General features: G+C 32.7%; 1 long non-coding RNA gene and 1 pseudogene across 5 annotated transcripts; one reads left to right on the top strand and one right to left on the bottom strand.

Moving 5' to 3' along the window:
* Positions 1 to 334: 334 nt before the first annotated feature.
* Positions 335 to 7,006, bottom strand: LOC132311863 (uncharacterized). Of its 5 annotated transcripts, XR_009483133.1 has the most exons (7): positions 6,621 to 7,006; positions 5,364 to 5,428; positions 3,686 to 5,096; positions 3,519 to 3,594; positions 2,076 to 2,131; positions 1,933 to 1,989; positions 336 to 1,818 (listed from the first exon to the last, which is right to left on the bottom strand). It is a non-coding gene; the product is annotated as an uncharacterized LOC132311863 (long non-coding RNA). The 5 variants fall into 5 exon arrangements; XR_009483132.1 differs by having other exon boundaries at positions 335 to 1,818; positions 1,933 to 2,131; XR_009483130.1 differs by lacking the exons at positions 336 to 1,818; positions 1,933 to 1,989; positions 2,076 to 2,131 and adding an exon at positions 2,989 to 3,312 and having other exon boundaries at positions 3,686 to 4,741; positions 4,773 to 5,096; positions 6,621 to 7,005.
* A 6,747-nt stretch (positions 7,007 to 13,753) lies between these two features.
* Positions 13,754 to 14,770, top strand: LOC132314268 (UDP-glucosyltransferase 29-like; annotated as a pseudogene).
* The last annotated feature ends 8,095 nt before the right edge of the window (positions 14,771 to 22,865 follow it).

Raw genomic sequence — 22,865 nt, 5'->3', positions numbered from 1 at the left:
GCACACTTGAGTGTGTGTGTTTGTGAATTGTGGTAATGGTGAGAGACGGTGATAGCCACAGATTACATGTTTTGAGTCTTCTACAGGAATGGAAAAATCTTGTCAATGTATGACTACAATGTTCTGTGTTGGATTGGGTTTGCAATCCATTTTCGACTTGCCAAACCCACCCAAGTTTGCCCACTTGCCAGCCCAATTAACGAATACTGAACCTGGTCACAAATGGACTAGGAAAGAAAAAGAGCAAATTCCCAAATTCCATTCACCAATGACATTTAACACCAAACATATATATATATATATATATATATATATATATATATATATATACTTGTTTGAATGTGAAACAAAAAGTTTACATGTCATTAACAAACTACAACAATAAATATTCCAAATGCATGCCAATGACATTGACCAAAAAAATAAATTCATAATCTATTTAAGGGACCAAATGCAACAACAAATACAGCAAGTCAAAATGCAAAAGTTAAACAAAATCAGCAAAATAGATTTAATCCATTTGTGAGATGGGGGAAGGGAGAGATAATCTGTTAGTGGGAACATATAAGGAAAAAAAAAAAAGAGAGAGAGAGAGAGAAGATAAGTGCGTGCTTTGAGGAGAAAAGAGAAGGAAAGGGGGAGAGAGAGGGCGAGGGAATAAAATCAGAAAAAGGGAGAAGTTGGGAGCATTAGGGTTTTCTTGATAAAAGGATTTGAGCTCTGTTTAGAACAGAAAAGGAAAAAAAGAAAAAGAAAAAAGAATAGGCTGTATAAAGAAAGGGGGTCTGTAGTGGGAAAAAGAAAGCTAAAGAGAAAATAGAAGAGAAGGAAAACAAGAGAGAGGGATAGAAGCTACGATTTGCAAAGTAAGTGAAAACTCCATCTGAACTAATCAATGTCAAATAAAAAATCAGCAAAATAGATTTAATCCATTTGTGAGATGGGGAAGGGGAGAGAGAATGTGTAAGAGGGAGCATATAAGAGAGAGAGAGAGAGAGAGAGAAAAATTAACATTTATTTGGGAGCAAGAATTCTTTCATTTCACATGATCTTGATGAGGTGTCCTCGAGGGAAATGGCTTCCTGCTAGCCTCAAAACGGTTGGTACGATTAGAAAGTAGAGTCTGAGAGCGAGAGAAAGCTCCGATAAGGAATTCAAGGATTTCTGACATCCTTATTACACATTTCAGACTTGATTTAACAAACTGGCATAAGACTACGCCTAAGCTGAACTTCCTGTTCAGTCAAGTAATGATTTAACATTTCAGACTTGAAAATAATAGTGCTTGATGAAACCATTGCATCTATTGACAATGCGACAGACTCTATTATCTAGAAAACTATATTAACTCCATCGATAGCATCTCTTCCAAAAGATGCTGGGCTTGATCCATCTTATTAGCCTTGTAGAAACCTTGAATAAGTGAATTAAAAGAAACTGAATTAGGCTTGAACACCCTCGATACCATATCATCCCTTACCTTCATTGCATTCCTAACATGTGAATCAAACAACTAACCTGTATAATTAAGGTCACACTTGCCACCTCCAGTTCAGCCCCTCTCGACCATGGGAAGACCCAATGCCCGAGACAGGTGAGAGGCATCTTGCTCAAGAGCTCAGGGGTGTAGGCTTATCTGCCTATGACATGCTTGAATGGAAAAAATATGCTTTTGGAAATCAAGCCACACATTTGAAATAATACATCTAAAACTTATGATGACAGGTATCAAAAGTATTCAATGCAATCTATAAAAATATAAAATATACATACCTATTTCAACAATCCGCAACCTCCACCAGATATTGGTCAACTGACCTGTAACAAAAAAACATATACAAGCTTTAGCCCATTTGCATTTTTTGACCAAAGAGTAATAATTAAATATATTGAACAATGAATATGATTTAGTGACCTTCGAATATATCTTACACATCATATATAGGCTTGCTATTTCTTCTTCTTTCTCCTAGAAGCCGAACCCCCCACCTTCAGCGCATGAGACAATTCCAATAACAAACATCTTTTTTTTTTTTACTAATCAAATGAAGGTAATTCAGAGATAATGAGCTTACAGTTGATCTCTGTGGAAGAAGAATCACTTTCACTTGCCTACACTCATGGTCGACATCTATTATCACAAGCAATGTCATGAAAATTAACTAACACATAAAACAAATAACTAACAAGATCAATGTAATGAATTTCTTACCATAAAGCACATCCCATCTATTTTTAAGTTCAGTGGGATATGAGCCATTTTCATGAGAAAATTTATTTGAAAAAGCCCTGTGGTGTTTCTAACAAGTGTAGATTTACGAATATTGTCGTCGCTTCTCTACACTTCGTGCAAAAATAAAGAAAAATCTGCATAGACTAAACTAAAAATGGTATAGAATAAGCAGGGTCGAACCACTCTCAAGTTAAATTTCGAATATAGATTCAAAACTGAAATTTTTTTTTGGGATGGAGAAAGAAATTTTAAAACAATTTGATGATTTTTTAATAATAAACTAAAAACTAAATAAATAAATAAGACTAAATAATTTCTGATCAAATAATTGGAAAAATATCTCAAAGGAAATAATCCAGTATATGATTTTTTTTTTCTAAGCAAATCGCTTCACCAGTCCAATTATAACTTAGAAAGATGAAGAAAAATATGACATTATATAACAGTTGCATATATGATAGAACACTTTTTATTTAATCTGTTTTAGCTTTGCTAGAAAAAATGCAAATAGAAGTAGGTATTCTTCGTATTACCATTACTTGACAGACACAAAAAATCCTTCCTCTATTTTCTTCACATAAAAATATCAAAATAGAAGAATAAAATTAATGTTTTTAAGAAAAAATTTCATAAAAGAAATAAACTAAATTTACTTATAATTCAGCCATGGTGGCTTCATCACTCCCATGAGAAGGGGTGTTTAAGCTAGTACTTAAAAGAAAATAAAACATAAAATTAAAAATGCACAAAAGAAATTGAAGACAAAAATTATCATTTTTATTATTTCATCTCACTAACAATGTACATCAAATCTCCTCTACATATGTCTACATATTTCCCTATTTATAGAATTTAGAATGCAACGATTAAGAGGGAAAAATTCTAATTACAGAAGTGAAAATAAAATAAAATCTTCCTAAAATCTTGCTGCTGTACAATTTGGCTTAATATCTTTGACTTGATGTGCTTTCCAATTTGGCTTGACCTTTGATAGAAAAAGCTAATTTTGAATTTGACTTTGATGGAAAAGCTAATTTTTGCTATTTTTGTCTCTTTTCTTCTTATTCCGAAATCAGCCCCTATAAAACGTGAAAAGCAGGGATAAGAACATTTATCTAATAAAAAATATATATATTAATTAATTATTTATTATTAAGTATAAAATAACAAGTTTATGCGCTTATCAGTTTTTTTAATACTAAAACAAAGAAAAAATATAAATAAAACAACAAATAAATATTTGAATCAGTCAAAATTTCTCGCACCAGGAGCAAAATTAACTTACCGAAAAAAATTCTTTACCGGGATAATTTCGACAGGAAAAAATTCATCAAATTCAATTAATACTTCCTCGTTGCCACCTAATGACAAATTGGAACAAAAAAAATGGAATTAAAAATAATTTCCTACATTTCTTGCCAAGCAAACATAAGAATCAGCAGTTAAACTCACCATTTTCATCTACACAAATACTTTTCTTCGGGATCATAGGCATAACTTCATGTGTGATGACCTCAATCATCGATTCACCATCCCGTTGATCATCACCCCTACTCACCCTCGACATCCTTATGTCCACCACGACGACCGCCACCACCGCTTTCATCATTGCCTCCATCACCACGTGGGCTGCCCACCTCCTCCAACTTACTAGTTTTACATCCGAGATTGCTGCTCAAGGGAATGACTGACACATGACGGATGTTAGATATCATGTGGGTTTTCATATTTGTCTTCAGCTAACACCTTAAAACGGCACTAGTATATTTTTCTTATTGCTGTATAATTATAATTTTACAAGGTCATTTGAGTGAACTTCAAGGGCGGATCCCGGATTTCTCAATGGGGTGGGCTAAATCAAAATATATCCAAGTCTAAGTATAAAGTTACAAACACACACATATATATATGTATGTATATATGTAAGATATACGTAGTATCATATTAGATTAGTAAAGTTATAAAATATAATATTAATTATTGTTTTTGTTTGTAACTTTAAGTGCAGCAGAGCTTTCCATTTCATTGTTGTACTAGATCCAATGTATGAAACAAGCCAAAAGCTCACAACCCTATCGTTGGTTCACAGTTGTCATACACTTTTGTGCCCCCAACCATATATCTCTCCCTCTACAAGTCCATATCTATAGAAGTCTCCCATGCCAATATTAGTCAAGACGCTCAAAGAGCTTATTTTGGCCTAAGTTGGGTAATTCTTATTGGTGGACTCTCTCTTCTTTGTTATTTCAGCTTCAACATTTCAGAAGCTCTGTCAAGGCAAAATGATAAAGTTAAATTAAAATTGTAGTCTTTTTTTTTTTTTTTTTTTTTTCTTTTTCACAGATAAAATTAGGGTTTAAAGAGATGAAAAAGAAGAGAGCCTAAGTAAATGAATTATATTACACACCATTGTTTCAGAATTTCAAGAACTGAAAAATCGCATGAAGTGACCAAAGATTCTTGTAACTAAAAGAATTAGACACTATGCTCAATAGTATGACTGCAACTCTAAATTTCCTTCAATTCTAAGTGTTGTGACTTAATTTGAGTGCATCAACATATTATCAACATCATCAGTTGTCATCACTAGAGCCAACGTTGACATCAACATCCTCATAACGTTGACATTAACATTCTCATCTAGAATCATCATCTAGAATCATGTAATCCTTTTGCATAAATATACATTTGATTAAGATAAATTGAAAAGAGACTTCCTATCATAATTGGTCATTTTAAAACCAACATCACTGCTACAGTAAGGGGATTTATATAATTCAATTAGCTAGGCAAAAAAACATACGTATTTTCTTTTTGCCAACTCCACCCATTCCCATCAACTCTCTTCTTTCAAAAAAGAGACCTACATTATTAGGACAAAAGAGGAAAAGTTTTCAAAAGCGTTAATAAACTTGTAAAACATATATTCTGAAATTGAAAACTGAACTTTCAAGTCTTTAATTCCCATTAATAAATTGTTCATCACATCACATCATAACAATATTACATATATATATGTATGTAGAAACAAAAAAAAAACAAAAAATCAATATGTAAAACATGAATATATAAACATAACCAATAGCTAAAAATGCCAATTAAAATTTTAGAAAAAGTAAGAGTTTGTTACCTGATGACTGAGGAGGCATGTTTTTTGAACCTTATTCTTGCTAAATGTTAAGGCCGATGCTAACCCTAAAAATAAGAAAACACTCAAGTTGTGAGAAAGAGGTTTCACAATCTTACTCATAACAATTAGAACACCACCATCTAAGTACTATCTGCATTATGTATCAACCCAAACCAACCCAACCCAAACCAACTATCAGTCAAAATGTTGGACACCTATCCGTAGAAAGAGGTGTAATTACGGAAAAATGTGATTAGCACATGTTATATTCAGCTCTTATGTTAAATTAATCCAATAATAAAATACAATGCATCAGTTTAGGAATAATCTTCAAAATTAACAAATCAATATCCAGAAAGATTTGAATATATCCTTCGTGCATTATACAGATTGTATTTCTATGTGAAACAAAATATCCAGGATTTCTCAATGGGCTAAATCAAAATATATCAACCAAAATCAACTGTTGTTTAATTCAATTTTAGTTAACTAACAATGTTTCTATAGACAATTGACTGATTAAGGCATAGAAAATCCTTTTTGGGTAATTAATAAGAAAAATTACCAATTTATTTATGAACAATTCACCACTCAGTACACTATCTCTTCTTTTGACCAATTTACTAATCCTATTTGAGAATCTACCAATGGAAGCAGCGTGTGAGGTAGTTCATGGCAAGCCCCTTCCAACACACTACGGAATTCACTCAAAAGCATGCTTTTTGTTAGTTTTTTAATTTTCAAGAAGTAACTTTAGAGCTTTACCCTATGTTAAGTACTTTTGCTTGTCAAAGTTCTTGTTATGATTTTTTTTTTTTAAGTTCTGAAAAGATTTTAATCTTCAAAAAGCTTGGCATGTTGATAAAATTTGTTTCAGACTCAATCTCTACAGATTTCTAATCCAATTCAGATTCTTTTTTTTCTTTTTTTTTTTTCCTTTTTCATTCCCAGATTCAAATTTTCTTGTAAGACAAAATTGACCAAAAAAAAAAAAAAAATAGAAGTTATTGAAATAAATAAATAAATAAAATATTGTTTTGCTGAAATAAAATGTAGATTACAATGATTACCTCAAAATTCAATGCAATGATTACCTCAAAATGCAATGCAAATTTTTTTACTTTCTATTGTAAAAAAAAATAAAATTATTTAAAAAAAATCATAAAAAATTTCACCAAGATTTAGTTTGCAAAACAAGAATTACAGACCTTGATTAGTTCATTTAGAAAAAAAATTTAAAACAAAACCCATACATACAAGTTAGCAGTTGCAGAGAGGGAGGGGGCAAGCTTGAGAGTTGAGAGGCAGCTGCTGAAGCTTGCGAACGGCGAACCCAAACTGGAACAGCGGGCGATGGAAACTGAAAGATATGGGTTTTGATTTTTTGAACAATCTGAAATGATACGCCGATATGGGTTTTGAAATAGGTAATAGGTTTTGAACTTTTGATTCTTACAGACAGATAGATAAAGTGAAATATATGGGTTTTGAACTTCTGATTCTTGTAGATTTTGTAGTTTGCAGTTGCAGAGAGAGAGAGAGTAGGGGCGCCAGGGGGTGGGGGTTGCAGTTCAGAGTTGAGAACGAGAATAGAGATGGAGGCGATTGGGGGAGGCTGAAATGATTTGCCCTAGTGAATCGGGGCAATCCGTGTGCTTTTAGAAAATAGTATACGGTTGGATCTATCTGGTTGTGTTTTCTTAATTGGTGTGGACGGTTAAGATTGACTTTAAAAGGATTATGAGTCGGATCCTCAGACTTAAATGTTTAATTTTTATTAGTTCAAAATGTTACCACTGTTTATATTTCCTTGGAATGCTTTTGCAAAGTTAAAAGCATGGTTAAATAGAATTTGTTATTTTCTTAAAATATCTTTTACTTAGCAATAAATTATAATAAATTGCCTCATTAAGAATAATATTAGAGTAGTTGGATTGTTCTGGTCAAAAATACTTTATCTTCTCCTCTCTAACCACTATCATCAATGGGCTTATAAATTTTGAGATGGAGGCCATTAGGGAGGCTAAAATAATTGTTTTTGCATTCTATCGGTGAGAAATTTATATAATTTATCATTGAAATAATTGTTTCATATTTTTGAAATGGGTTTTGAACTTTTGATTCTTGCAACCAAATAGATAAACTGAAATATATGGGTTTTGAACTTCTGATTCTTGTAGACATATAGATAAACTAAAATATTGAACTTCTTATTGTTGTAGATTTTGTAGTTTGCAGTTGGAGAGAGAGAGGGTTCAAAGTCGAGAACGAGAATGGAGATGGAAGTGATTGGGGGAGGCTGAAATGATTTGCCTTAAAAATAATTTGTTTTTTGGTGACCTATCATCCATGGGCCTATAAATTTTGAGGCCTTAGGCGACTATCTTTGTCGTCTTGGGCTATGGCTGGCCTTGAGCTTATTATTTTAACATGGTGACTAAGTTGACTCGGGCTTAATTAGATGGATTAATTCTATTAATAAATTTTTTTTTTTTTTTTAACTGGACTAAAATTAGTATAGTTAAAAAAAAAATTTGAAGGCTCAAGCCCACCAAAATCTACTCCTACATCCATCCCTGTCCACGACCATGACTCAAAAAATGTCATAAAACATTACATATTTCAGAATTAGTATGTTCATAAAGATGAGTAATGATATTCAACCCTTATAACCAATAATTACAGGTGACTGGACGGGTAATTTTTAGGACACTTGGACAAGTCAGCATTTTTAAGGAATTTGGTAGTAAAGGGTCTGGTGGGTTGCTGAAACATGATGGATGCAGCCGTGTCACACTTTTTGGTGTAGGTGAGAGTTTTGAACCGATGAAGGGCACTCGTACAACTTTATGGGCCGAGTAGCCATGTGATTGATTTTAGTTGTGAACGTTGGGTCCAATGGGGTGCGGACCCAATATTCTGTGTTGGACTTTAAAAGGCAAGAGGGCAGTCAAATATTGTATTAAATATGGACTTGGGTTTGGGACTGTTCAACTCTATACAGTACCATAAATAATTATTCCATTTTTTTTTTTTCACAATTATTCCATATATATATATATATATATATATATATAAGTCTACCATATAAATCAATTCAATTATGTTCACTGGATTGAATGCATCATTATATCGTTATTTCTTATTTCCTCTCATCCCATTCAATTGGTTCTATCTTATTGTTTTAATTGTAATACATGGGAATTATATATATTAATAGAGGAGAATTTGCAGTCATAGCCAGCTGATTTGAAGGTGTAGATACTCCACACTGAAGCCTATTATTTCTTTCATTCCAAATACTCCACAAACCCACTAGTGAATATACTTCTCAGCAATTTACTTTTCATTGTTTGCAGCTGGATTTGTGCAATGAACCAAATCACCATATCAGAAAAAAATGTTGGATTTGCAAGAGATCAGCACAGTTGCAGAATTTAGAGATCCACTTCCACACACCCTTTCCATAGGACCACCACCAAAAAAGATGATCCCTAGAATCCATATTATCGGGGCGGATGTAGAATTTCTAGTTGGGTAGGCTAATTTTGGCGTGGGCTAATATCATTTATAATTTTTTTTTTTTGCTGGACTAATACTAGATTATTGGGTGATATATAACAAAATTTTAGTCCTGGAGAGTGTGAAAAAAAAAAAAAAAATAAAATAAAATAAAAAATTTAGCTTTTAGGAAAGCAGTTCTTTTGCAATATTATGAAACACAAATTTGGAAAGTGCTATAGCATCTAATGTTGACTTCACTGCAAAATAATTGCCCTATAAAATTATAATTAATCTCAATTTAAACAAATCCATGATTTGGACTTTTAAATAAAATAAAATAAAAAATTTAGCTTTTAGGAAAGCAGTTCTTTTGCAATATTATGAAACACAAATTTGGAAAGTGCTAAAGCATCTAATGTTGACTTCACTGCAAAATAATTGCCCTATAAAATTATGATTAATCTCAATTTAAACAAATCCATGATTTGGACTTTTAAATATTGTAAAAGAGCCACTTGTATTTTAAGTAAAATATATAACCAGAGTTGATTAGCACATCCTGACAAAGCTCTCTGTATAATAATATTTATTTTTTGGTGCCCATGTTTTTTTTTTTTTATAATATTAAAATAGTTGTCGAGCATGATAGTATATTATAATGATATTAATTTAAATGTTAAGATAACATTTGCTATATAGTATTAGATCTGTATCAAGTGTAACTCTTCCTGTATCATCGACTTAAAAAAAGACATATATATTAATGTCCCCATAGATTTAAGGCTCACAAGTCATAACCATCCATTTGTAGGCTTACAGGGTGAAAGAATATATTCAAGTTAACGTTAGAAAAATAAATAACAATTATTCAGTCTTTTTCACTGAATTCTTCACTATGAAAAATATTTAACTGAAAAAAAAAAAAAAAAAAAAAAACATAAGTATCAGTGTCATTTTCCCTTCCTAAAAAAGAGAATGAAGTTTCAAGTTTTTATTTATTTATTTTTATTTTATTTTATTTAAAGTTAAGGTAAAGTGCCTACTCACATAATATTGTCTCTAAATTGGCTTAAATTCTCTTTCTTTCTTTTTTTTTTTTTTTTTTTTTTTTTTCAAAGAAAAAAAATCATACCATCTAAAATAATGCTGATTAGTAAGTTTGTGTTATTGACGTTATTTACGTATGACTATTTGTGAAAAAAATTACTTGGATAAACTCAATTTATACGCTCAACTTTGGTCTCCCCAACCTTGACGTTATTTACATATGACTCTTTGTGAAAAAAATTACTTGGATAAACTCAATTTATAAGCTCAACTTTGGTCTCCCAAACCCTTTGAAAAGAGTATACTTATCAAAAAAAAAAATAAAAATAAATAAAAATAAAAAAAAACCTTTGAAAAGAGTAACTTCAAATATGGCAGGCTACTTTCTTATGAGACCCGTACAAGACCATTTGAATATTAATTCTAGGAGGAGGTGGTTTTGCCACGAGGTCTTGAAGTTGTTGTAAGATATATTTTATACCTTAGTAGTAAAATATTGTGTACAAATTGGGACTTGAGTTGGATCTTAGGACATATTGTACACCTTAATAGTAAAATATTGTGTACAAATTGGCACTTGACTTGGATCTTAGGACAAAATCAATATCTTATCTATGCCATTCAAAAAAAAAAAAGTCAACCGTACCAAAGGGCTTGTATCGCGATGGTATTTTTTCACTTTTTAAAATAAAAGGTCTGAGAATTCAAGTTTACCTAGGAGAAAGTTTAAATTGCTAAACGAGATTCAGATTAAATTAGAGGTTGATTAAGTTAACTCTCTAAATGATTTAGATGAGGTGATTAGGTCAACTTGCTCACTTTTTGTGATTGATTAATTTACCCAAAAATATGATTAAATAATTAAACATCCACAATTACAAAAATAAATACAGAAAAGTAAAGATTAAGATATGACATTTGAATTTTTAGCAAGAAAACTAATTGACAAACCTCGAGGTTGTTTTCGCTATCTCAAGCGTAAAACAATCCACTATGTATGAAACAAAGTATACCGAATTTTGACTCAGGCTCACACCCCTTCACTCTGCCAAGACCCAACTTGCTGCATAGCCTTGGCTTTGCGACCTCCCGTCCAATAGCTCTCGACTTTAGACTTATGTCTTGAACCTTGTAAAAGGATTGTTGGTAGATCAACAACGCTCTGCAAATGCCTTGACCCCTTCAAAGTGTGATCTTCTTCAAATCTGAATTTTATGTAAAGATAGATAAGACTATACTTTTCGAATTTCTGAATCTTTAATTATGCTCAAATTTTGATTAAATAGAGAACAACACCTCTAAATCACTTTTGTATTTATGTGTGTACTCTAAAAATAAAATTAAAAAAAAAATCAAATTGATTTTATGAAAAATATCTCTCAAAAAGCTTTATCAAAACTAGTTGAAAAATTACTTTCCAAAAACCCTAACAATTTTTTAGTAAAAGAGATATTATATAAAATTTTGGAAGACCCAAAAATACTTGGAAATTAACAAGCTAGTCAATTTCGTGCATGATCATTATAGAAGAAGTCTATCCAACATAGGAAGTCAAATCAGACCATGAAAAGAGTTATCAAAAAGGTCTGCAAAAAGTTAAACCGGTTCAAGTTGGCCAGAAGTGAATCTTTGCGAAACTTTAAAACTTGAATCGGTTCAAGTTGGCTAGAAATTGATCTTTGAAAAACATATTGGAAAGTTGAATCAGTTCAGAGAAAGTTGAACCGGTTCAAGTTGTCCAGAAGTTGATCCTTGAAAAACACATTTGAAATTAAGTTGAACCAATTCAGAGAAAATTGAATCGGTTCAAGTTGGCTAGACTTGAACTTTGATATGATGCCTTAAAAGTTGAACCAGTTCAAAGAAGGTTGAACCGGTTTAAGTTAAGCAGAATGAAACACTTAGAAAATTTTCCTAAAAAGCCTAATTTTGAATCCATGCAAATATCCTCACACACTCACTTAACTTCATAATGCATTGTTCTCATCATCTTAGAGTGTATCGAATTATGAATACAATCACTTTTTCAATTCCGCTTCCGAACTTGAATCTTGACAAATCGAACAAAAAATCTACAATTCGGTCGGATTTATTTTGTTAATGAATTTTGCCAAATTACAAATTTATATTTCACAAGGTTATGTCCCCAGCTCCATGTTGAACTCAATTTTAAATTGCTGAAGACCCAATTAAAAAAATTTCTACTTAAATTAAATCTCTAATCAAACTCAATTCATTTCATGTTCGCAACATGACAATATCCACAACCAGAAGTTAGGTTAGAGTGTGAAATGACTTACCATATCTTAGCAGTTGCTTCTTTATCGCTACAAAAAGTGGAGCTACCAACTTCTAAAAATTGAATTTTCCGAAAAAACTTCTAAAAATTGATTCCATAGTGCAAAGTCATTTAATTTTGAACGCTCTTCAATTTTTGGTCCCCATAATTGTAAAGACAAAAGTACCAACTTCTAGTTGTTAATTAGTTCCATCAATGTCGTCACTGCACATGTAACCCTAGTGGAGAAATATAAAGTGGGCAAAGTTCATTTTATTATTATTAATTTTTTTTTTTAATAATAATAAAATGAACTTTGCCCACTATATATTAAAAACGACTTTTTCCACTATATATTCACTAAGGGAGAGAGAAAGCTGGTGAGAGAGCATGGATGAAATACGGTCGACCGTGTCGGTCACCTGTTTGTTGGATGGAGGTTGGAGAGAATCGATTCTTAGGTCCTGAGTTCATCAAGGATACCTCTGAAAAGATTGCTCTTATTCGAGATCGCATGCGTACTGCCCAAAGTAGGCAGAAGAGCTATGCTGATTGTCGTACTCGGGCTTTGGAGTTTCAAGTTGGAGATCAGGTTCTACTCAAAGTGTCTCCTATGAAGGGTGTTATGCGCTGGGAAGAAAGGGAAGTTGTCACCGCGATTTGTTGGTCCATTCATGATTACAGATCGCATTGGAGCTGTTGCTTATCGGTTGGCACTTCCGGATACTTTGGATCGCGTCCACAACGTGTTTCATGTTTCCATGTTGCGGAAATTTCTTCGAGATGAGGATCGGTATCAGCATATCGATGTTGGAGAGATTGCGTTGCAGCCGGATGCAACTTATTTAGAGCCACCGTGTCGTATTATCGACCGACGAGATCAGATTCTTCGTAATAAGGTTATTCATTTGGTTCGTGTTCAGTGGAGTCATCACAATGAGTCTGAGTCCACTTGGGAACGAGAGGATGTCATTCGCTCACGGTTTCCTGAAATATTGGAAGAAGGTAAGAGTGAATTCCGAGGACGGAATTCCTTTTGTTAGGGGGGAAGAATGTAATACCCCTAATTTTAAAAAGGATATTTCTGGTATTTAATCGTATTTAATTTATTATTTAAGTACATTTTATTTGATTATGTGTCATTATTTTTTTTATTAGGTGCTTAATTGTTTTCTTTTGTGGTGATTTAATTTATTTCTTTTGTGGTGATTTAATTTATTTAAATGATATTTATTTTTAGTTATTTGATTGGAATTACTTGTTAGTGTTTTAATTATTTAAGTGGCATTAATGGTTTAAGTGTAATTGGTTTAGTTATTTGATTGGAATTACTTGTTAGTGTTTTAATTATTTAATTGGCATTAATGGTTTAAGTGTAATTGGTTTAATTATTCTATATGTGTCTTATTTTATGTGTGTCTTATTTGGGTTTAATTGGGTTTACTAATTATTATTTTGTTCAATTAGATTATTTGTTAAGTATTTAATGGTGAATAGGGTAATTAGGTAAATACATCTAACTAGGATTTTAATTACAGTATAAATTAGGGTTTTATGCTCATTTATGACTACAACCAGCCATGGGCGGCATCCATAGCTTCTTCCCACAACATTCCATCCGTTCAATTCCTAATCTTCAGAACTGCCTTCATGTCTTATATCATCCATACACTCAAGAATCCTAGTCTCCAATTCCCATTTCCAGCCATTTATATTGGCGAGCCGGAGCACGTTATGGTTCGCGGCTTGATTGATGCTTCTGTCAATGAAGTCACAGACGGAGAACGCTTCCTCCAAGGCCTCGAGCAATATTGTAACGTCGTGTTGATCAAGACTATATCTACAGACACAGAGAGGAAATATATGGATTATTTCTCAGCTTTGGCTAACAAAAAGATGGTGTCTGTAGGTCAACTTATTTAGGATCCTGCCAATATTGAAGATGAGTGTACAGAGATCATGCAGTGGCTTGACAAGAAGGATCAGTCTTCTACAGTTTTTGTTTGTTTAGGGAGTGAGTTCCTCCTGTCTAGGGAGGACATGGAAGAGTTGGCTCATGGATTAGAGCTTAGCAAGGTTAATTTCATATGGGCTGTTAGGTTTCCTATAGGGGAGAGAAAATTAGGGTTGAAGAGGCACTGCCTGAGGGCTATCTTCAGAGTGTAGAAGAGATTGGAATGGTTGTTGAGCGTTGGGCTCCACAGGCAAAGATTCTAGGTCATCCATGCACTGGAGGGTTTGTGTGAGTCACTGTGGATCCAGTTCTGTTATGGAGAGCATGATGTTTGGTGTTCCAATCATAGCTATGCCTATGTATATTGACCAGCCATTTAATGCTAGACTTGCGGAGGAGATTGGTGTGGGTGTGGAGGTCAAAAGAGAGAGTAGTAATGGAAGGCTTGAAAGGGAGGAGATAGCAAAGGTAATTAGAAGAGTGGCTGTGGAGAAAAATGGAGAAAATATAAGGAGTAAAGCAAGAGAAATGAGTGAGAATACAAGATTGAATGGAGAGGAAGAGATAGATGGAGTGGTGGAGGAATTTATTCATCTTTGTAGTAGAGTGAGTATGACAAATTAATGAATGATCATTCAAACGCACAGCAAGACTTATCTTTCATTGTTTGTATTGAATGTTTTTCTATTTTGTTTTTGGTAAATTATTTGTATTGAATGTTTAATAAAACAATTTAAATAAAAAATAACTTCTTCCAATTATTCTTAATTTACAAAAGTTTCTTTATATATATATATATATATATATATATATATATATATATATATTAAAATGCATCACATGCATTTATTGTTCATCACATGTAATAGCAAGGATATTTTTGTCTTAAAAAATGTATGTGATGAAAGATAATTATGCATGTATTGTTCTAAAAACATGCATTTTTGAAGACAAAAATATCCTTCTAAAACTTTATTCTCTTTCCTGAATTCACATGTGCACACATGCATATGTATATTATATAGAACAATGCTTGTCTCTGCATAAGTAGGAATGTACTTCTGATACTGATCTGAACTAATAAAAATATAACATGTGTCAAAAAAAAATTAAAATAATTAATAAAAATTATTTGGATCTTTCTGCGGATCATCCAAAAGGAAAGATTTTATATATATATTTTTTCCTTCATGCGTTTGAGATTTTCTATTGAAAACCTTTCATATTCATATTCATATATATTCTAATCTGTTACAGAGAAGCTAAACAATTAGTCCAAACATGGTAAATTAACCACAATTGTAAGACTCCAATTATCAATGGAGTTTTATGGAAATCAAATTGGCTTCAGATTGCAACAGGTGGTGATAAATCTCTAAATTTTGGATGCCACTAAAGTTATGCATATTTATTAATTAGTCGGCCTCTTGAGGCATTCTGGGAATGGGGTTGCAATAGAGATGGTAGACAACAAATGTGGCGGCTTGAATCATCTCTAAAGATTGGATGTAAAATATTAGAGTTTGGGAGTGGAGGAGGTGGCAAGCAATGAAAGTGGTGGAGGTAGAGAGGATTAATATTAGGGTTTCAGAATTGGAGAGATGGTGGATATTAATGGGGATTTGGTGGGAAGAGAGAATGAATCGTGAGTTAAAGAGAGAGAGAGAGCCCGCTACCAGGTATGAGAGAAAATCCTTTTCCTTTTTGGATAACTCGTGAAAAGATCCGAATGATTCAGGTTCAATTTTTTAATTTTTTTACACGTCATTTATTTATTTTTTATTTTTACATATGTTATGTTATTATTAGTCCATATCAATATTAGAAGGAGAGCCATGCTTATGCGTGTATCTATATATACAAATAATCAGGTAACTTTTTATAATGATATTTATCGCTTCGCTTATCAAACATTCCTTATCTCTAAAGTAATTTTAATTTTTATATTTTTCGTGAAAACCTCCCACAGATTAAGTAAAATTCATTTCCACAATTTTATTAATTAACCAAAACTCAATTCCATAATTTTACATTCAATTAAATTTAAAATATTAAAGATCCATATTTAAAGCGTGTGTATATATATATATATATATATATATATATATATATAGATTGGCCTGAATACATACTTATAGAGTAAGGTTGGCCAGAATCAATATACTATATACAAAAGAGTCTTTATTAATTAGTTGCCAGCCTGAATACATACTTATAGAGTAAGGTTGGCCAGAATCAATATACTATATACAAAAGAGTCTTTATTAATTAGTTGCCAAAAAAAAAACAGAGATTCAACCTTAAAAAAAAAATAAAAAAAATGAAGTAACAAATATCATATAAATAATGAGAGGAGGTAGAATAAAGACTTAAAAAAGGGTATTTTTGTCTTAAAAAGACAGGTTTTTAAGTAATTAATGAACTTAAAAGTAACCAATAGCAATAGCGACCATAAAATGGCAGTTGTTTGAAGGACGATCATTAGCATTGCTTTGTTAGCAAGTCTTTGGGATACTATTAGTGTGTAAAATCAAATACTTTCCCTTCCCACAAGTTTAGCCACCAAGATTTTTTATCGAGACATATGGGTGATTCTAAAGGCAACATCATCTACAAGGAAGGAGGAGATCAAAGGAGGAGGAATTAAGTTTCAATAAAAAGAAGGAGGAAATCAAAGGAGGAGGAATTAAGCTTCAATAAAAAGGTGTTTGGTTAACCTAAGTTAATTTAACTTTTGAATAGTATTGGTAACTGTAAAATGATCTACAATTTTATACTAATATCTTGACATACTAATATTTATGTACATTATTTTGACACAAATTATTGAATCTACCACCAGTTTTATCATTTCAAAAGACATATAAAATTGTAGTTTAATTGCAAAATAAAGGAATACACACAAGCTATACATACATGCATGCTTACATATGGAAATTAGGAACAATGTAGAGAATTTCCTGGAATTTATTTTTTATTTATTTTTTTTTTTTTTTCAGTTTTCAGAGAGCAATGAAAGATGTTAAGAACTTGCCGATTTGGAAAATTAATCAGAGTTTTACAAGCTAAATTTAGAGAATTAGAAACCCTTTAAAATTGTGATTATTAAGAATGACAGTCCTAAAATCTTCAACTAAAAAGCATACAGAAATTCTTCATTCTAGAGATGACCATAAGAGACCTTGATCCCAAGAAATTCTAGAGATAAGAGATAAACATATAGAAACATTGATCCAAATAGGATTCCTCAACTTACCAACACTCAATTTTATCTTTTTCTTACACTCTTAATGCCATCAAATTTAGCAATCATTCAAATTAATATATGAAATGGAAGGATAATACGAAAGGGTATTCTTTGCGTGCCTCTCCCCCAATGTCATCAAAACCCTAACCACATATTTTTTACGCATTCACGGAAATCTTTGAATTTGTGGGCTGCTCCGGCAAAACTATGGTGAGAAGGAAGAGCAACCACCATTGGCGAAACTACGGTGAAAAGGAAGAACAGCCTTCTGGTGAAAGTCTCCTCTGGCAGCTAGGTCGTCATCATCAGAAGACACAGCTTCCTTCTATCAATAATAAAATGGAGAAAGAAGGTTAATTTGGGAAATATTTTATAATTTGTAGGGTTAAAATTGTGATCACAATATTTATCACTTAAATCTCCCATCAGATTCCGGAGAAATTGATTTCAAAAGCCTCTTTTTATGGCATGTTTTGTTAGAGATAAGAGATTCTATCTCATCTTCTATTGCAAGCTCCCACTTGCTAACATCTTTAACCTGACAAGCTTCATCATAACATTCAGGCTCATTATCGTCTGTGAGCAACATATAATTCATATATCGCCGATTCGGTACATGAGGACATAAGGTCCTTCTACGTCCAGGTGAAGGAGTTGGAATCCGCGGTGAACTATGCTCTGTGAGTTCTGGTCATTAACCCTCATCTGTTTGTTCTGCAACAATAATTGTGATACCCCCAGATTCCCGAATGCGGGTTGGCCAGACCCACACCCGAATACCCGAGGATATCAAAAACAAAATCGGCAATAAACAAACACAGAGTACAAAAGAATAAAGAAGAATAAATAAAATGCTGATAAGAAACTAAAATGATAATCTAATAATAAACCTCAGAATATATTTCCATTAATTAATAAATTCTTCTGATATAACTGATTCTCCAAAATACAACTCAGGAATCCATACTGTGTGGACCCCTAGAAAATCCAAACTAAACAAATGATAACAAGAACTATCTGAATCAGGAAACTGAATCATAAAAGAACTCCTATGTAGCATCGGAAGAATGAAGTAGATTGATCCCCGCTCAGCACGAACAACCTCTACTTCTGACGAACACCTGAAAAATAATGGTGGGTCAGGCCCACAAACAAGTTCTACTCTACTACAGTCCAAGCAGAGATCCGATACACGTATACATCCTAGTCAATCCAACAGTAACTAGTAGTCCGTATATATATATATATATATATATATATATACATACACTAAAGGAACCTTACTAGACTATAGGATTGTCTCAACCTGAATAGTAGGCAACATGCAAAACGCACATATAGTGGGCATGAGTACCTAGACCTACCAGGGTACACAACTACACTATATCTAGCTACACATCCCTGGCGATATACGTGCCCTAACCACTGATCCTGAGACTCAAGCTTATATCATGGCACCATACTTATATATATATAATCTAGTAACCATTCTATTCAGTATAAATTAATCCTGCATAAGTCATTCAACTTATTCAGCTGACCTGACTTGAATATAAGTAGGACTTAACATTTTAGTTAATCCATTCCCTTATATAATAAATTAATCCTTCATAAGTCATTCAACTTATTCAGTTGACCTGACTTGAATATAAGTAGGACTTAACATTTTAGTTAATCCATTCCCTTATATAAAATAGGTAGGACTTAACTGATAAGTTAATCCGTCCCTAGAATGCCACCGTCCCATACCGGTGCATTAAACCACACAATCCAACAATTGATATAACGATTAAGGAAATACATCAAACAATCCAGAAATAACTATGATAATATGATATCAAGTTATCACAAAATATGAACAACTTATTATTTATTTAAGCTTCCTATATCATATGTCCTATACAAACTGAATCATATACATGATGATATTTTATTATACCGTCAAATAAGCATTCTCCATATCCAATTCATCCTACACATTTAATCTCAATTGCTAAAACATTTTAAAAGATTAAATCCATTCGTTTGTTTAAAATATTCTAATAGCAAGCATCATTATGATTGAGTCTATTTAAATTTATTTAAACCCAAACCTAGTTCCTATTTAATGTTCAAGAATCCTAAGCATGTTTCTATGTTCCATCATTCCACAGATATGAAAAATACATAATTTAAACATGTAAAAATTCACACCAGAAATCAAATCAAAATCATACATTTATCAATTCATAACACAAGAACAGATATGAACCAAATTCATAAAATTTATATTCTAATCCAATTAAACATGCATAATTATTTAATTTTATGTGTTTAATAAATCCTGGAATTTCCTAGGCATGTACAAAAACACGAATCAAAGGGAAAGAGATAGAAGAAGAACTTGTCTTAAACTTTCGGATCGAAAGTTAAACTTCTTCTTCCTTGATCTTCTCTCTACAGGGATTTTCTCCTCCTTCCTTCCTTTTCCTCCTTCATTCTCTAACTTTTTCTCTCTCTAGAATATATCACGTAGCTATATATTTATAAACTTAATAAAATAATCCTAACCCTTTTCCTAATTCAAGTCAACTTAAAAAAAATAAATATTAAAACATAAAAAAGGTAAGTAAAATACGTTACATATATAATTTATGTATATCTTTATTAAATAAATAAATTATACAAATTTCATTATTTATTAATGGATTATCCAATAATACTTAAGTTACCATAATATTATAAAGTAACTTAAAACATAATACTTATCAAATCTATGTATATTTTTATTAGTTAAATATAAAACATATACATCAGATAAAATATTACTACCCAGGTTACCATAAAAGTAATTAATCAATTAATTTCCCTTTTATATATATTAAAAAGGTAAGTAAAATATGTTACGTATATAATTTATGTATATCTTTATAATTAAATAAATTATACACATTCCATTATTTATTAATGGATTGTCCAATAATACTTAAGTTACCATAATATTATAAAGTAACTTAAAACATAACACGTATCAAATCTACGTATATTTTTATTATTTAAATATAAAATATAAACATCAGATTAAATATTATTACCCAAGTTACCATAAAAGTAATTAATAAATTACTTTCCTTTTTATATATGTATATAATATATATCTATATATATACATATACAACTATCTATGGGTAATAATCCATACACATCCAACCTCCTATCTAAGTAGTCCACGGGACCCAATTGGTTGGCCCATTACTACTAACCATAACTGTTGAGGCTGAAATTCACGCAATCCGATACGATACCGTTTTCCTGCAAGGAAGATATGAGAAGATCGATGAACCTTGACGGCACCGGTGTGGTGCCTGCCAAGAGCTCTCCGACGATCAAATTAGTCATGGAGGTCTAAAAAGAAGGCAGGGATTAATAATAGTTTTTTACGTCGTCACTTCTTTAATGGCCTGATGCCCTATTTATGGTTGTCGATTGGAATCAAAATCATTCCGTTGATATCGATGGTTGACCTTATCTTCCGCTTGTGCGAAATCATAGGAGATTTATTACCAGATTTGTCGGGATATGATTTAATCCTTTTGACCTCCTCTAGTTATAGTAGGATTATTCTTACTTGTTGAACCACGTCAGATTTGATTTCATTATCCTTGATAATGAAATCTAATCAATCTTATCGAGGGTAGGGTAGGTTTATATTTTTCCCTATCAGTTGCCCACCATTCCCAAGCTTGCACGTCTAGCTTTGGGAATGTAATAAATTATAATAATACTTTTTTTTTTTTTTTTTTTTTTCACCCCGGTGAAGTGTATCCGCGGGTACTATTCACGTAAATAGTAACTTAGGAAAATTTTTTTTTTAATACTCCTGTGAACAGTACCCGTGGGTACTATTCCGGCGGGCACTATTCATGTGAATAGTAACTCAAGTTTTTTTTTTTTGCACCCGAGGGAATAGTACCCTCGGGTACTGTGCATAAACTTTTTTTTGGCACCCGAGGGAACAACCCTCGGGTACTGTGCATGAACAGTACCCGCGGGTACTGTTCAAGAATAGTAATAATAATTTTTTTTTTTTTTTTTCAACCCCGGTGAACAGTACCCGCGGGTACTATTCCCGCGGGCACTATTCATGTGAATAGTAACTCAAGGATTTTTTTTTTTTTTTTTTTTTTCACCCGAGGGAACAGTACTTTTCCTTTTTATAAGGGAATAAATTATACGAGTTTCACTCCTTAATAAAGGAATTAAACTTTACGAATTTTACTCAGCTCGTCCCTTTAGTAAGGGAATTGAACTTTACGAGTTTTACTCAGCTCACCTCTTTAATAAAGGATTTTTATTTACTATCCTTTATTGTAAGGGGATATTAATTATGGGATTCATCCAACCCAGGTCCTTGTAGTACAGGACATTCATTTATTATCCTTATATTACAGGGGTATGGATTACGGGATTCATTCAACCCGGGTCCTGATAATACAAGATACTTATCCCCTATAGTCCAGGAATATGGATGACGGGATTCATTCAACCCGGGTCCTTGTAATACAGGACACTCATTTACTATTCCCTTATAGTACGGGGATACGGATTACGGGATTCATTCAGCTTGGGTCCCTGTAATACAAGACACTCATTTACTATCCCCTTTTAGTACGGGGATACGGATTACGGGATTTATTCAGCCCGGGTCCTTGTAATACAGACACTCATTTACTATCCCCTTATAGTACGGGGATATGGATTACGGGATTCATTCAGCCCCCGGGTCCTTGAAATAGAGGACACTCATTTACTATCCCTTATAGTACGGGGATACGGATTACGAGATTCATTCAGCCCGGGTCCTTGTAATACAGGACACTCATTTACTATCCCTTATAGTATGGGGATACTGTACATATAAACTAAAAGGAATTTTATTAAAGACCATCATTATTAAAAACAAAATAACACGTGATAGAGCTACCCTCCATTTAAAATGATTAACTAAGATGCCCCCAGTCTTTATTGTGAATGACTTGATAAGGCTAATTCCAGCCGCGAGACAATTTCTAGTCGGTATACTCATCTGAGTCATTCTCATGATATGTGCTGTCACTCTGGCTGAAGAACGATTTCTTATATTTGGTATTATTTTCATCCCTGGTGAGAGAGGCTGACCTCTTCTTGTCCTCTCCTTCCTTCCGTGCACTCATGGTGTCTTCAGCGTTGATGTGTTTTTGCGCTCTGACTAGCAACTCTATCATGCTGGTGGGAGGTTCTTTTGATAAGGAGAACAAGAATCTGGAGGTTTGGAGTCCTCCTATGAAAGCGGTCAAAGCTACCTTGTCGTCCGCCTCTTCTACCTGCAACATCTCTGCATTGAATCGGGTGATGTATTCTCGAATCGACTCTTCCTTTTGTTGCTCCACGGTAAACAGGTAGGTAGCCGGCCTCCTATGCCTCTGACCTGCAATGAAGTGGCTCACAAACTGC

This window comes from Cornus florida, unplaced genomic scaffold (genome assembly GCF_030987335.1).
Source record: "Cornus florida cultivar Cherokee Brave unplaced genomic scaffold, ASM3098733v1 CherokeeBrave_3.0.0_Hap2_Chr06, whole genome shotgun sequence".
Taxonomy (NCBI): domain Eukaryota; kingdom Viridiplantae; phylum Streptophyta; class Magnoliopsida; order Cornales; family Cornaceae; genus Cornus; species Cornus florida.
This window is presented reverse-complemented; position numbering and strand designations above follow the sequence as displayed.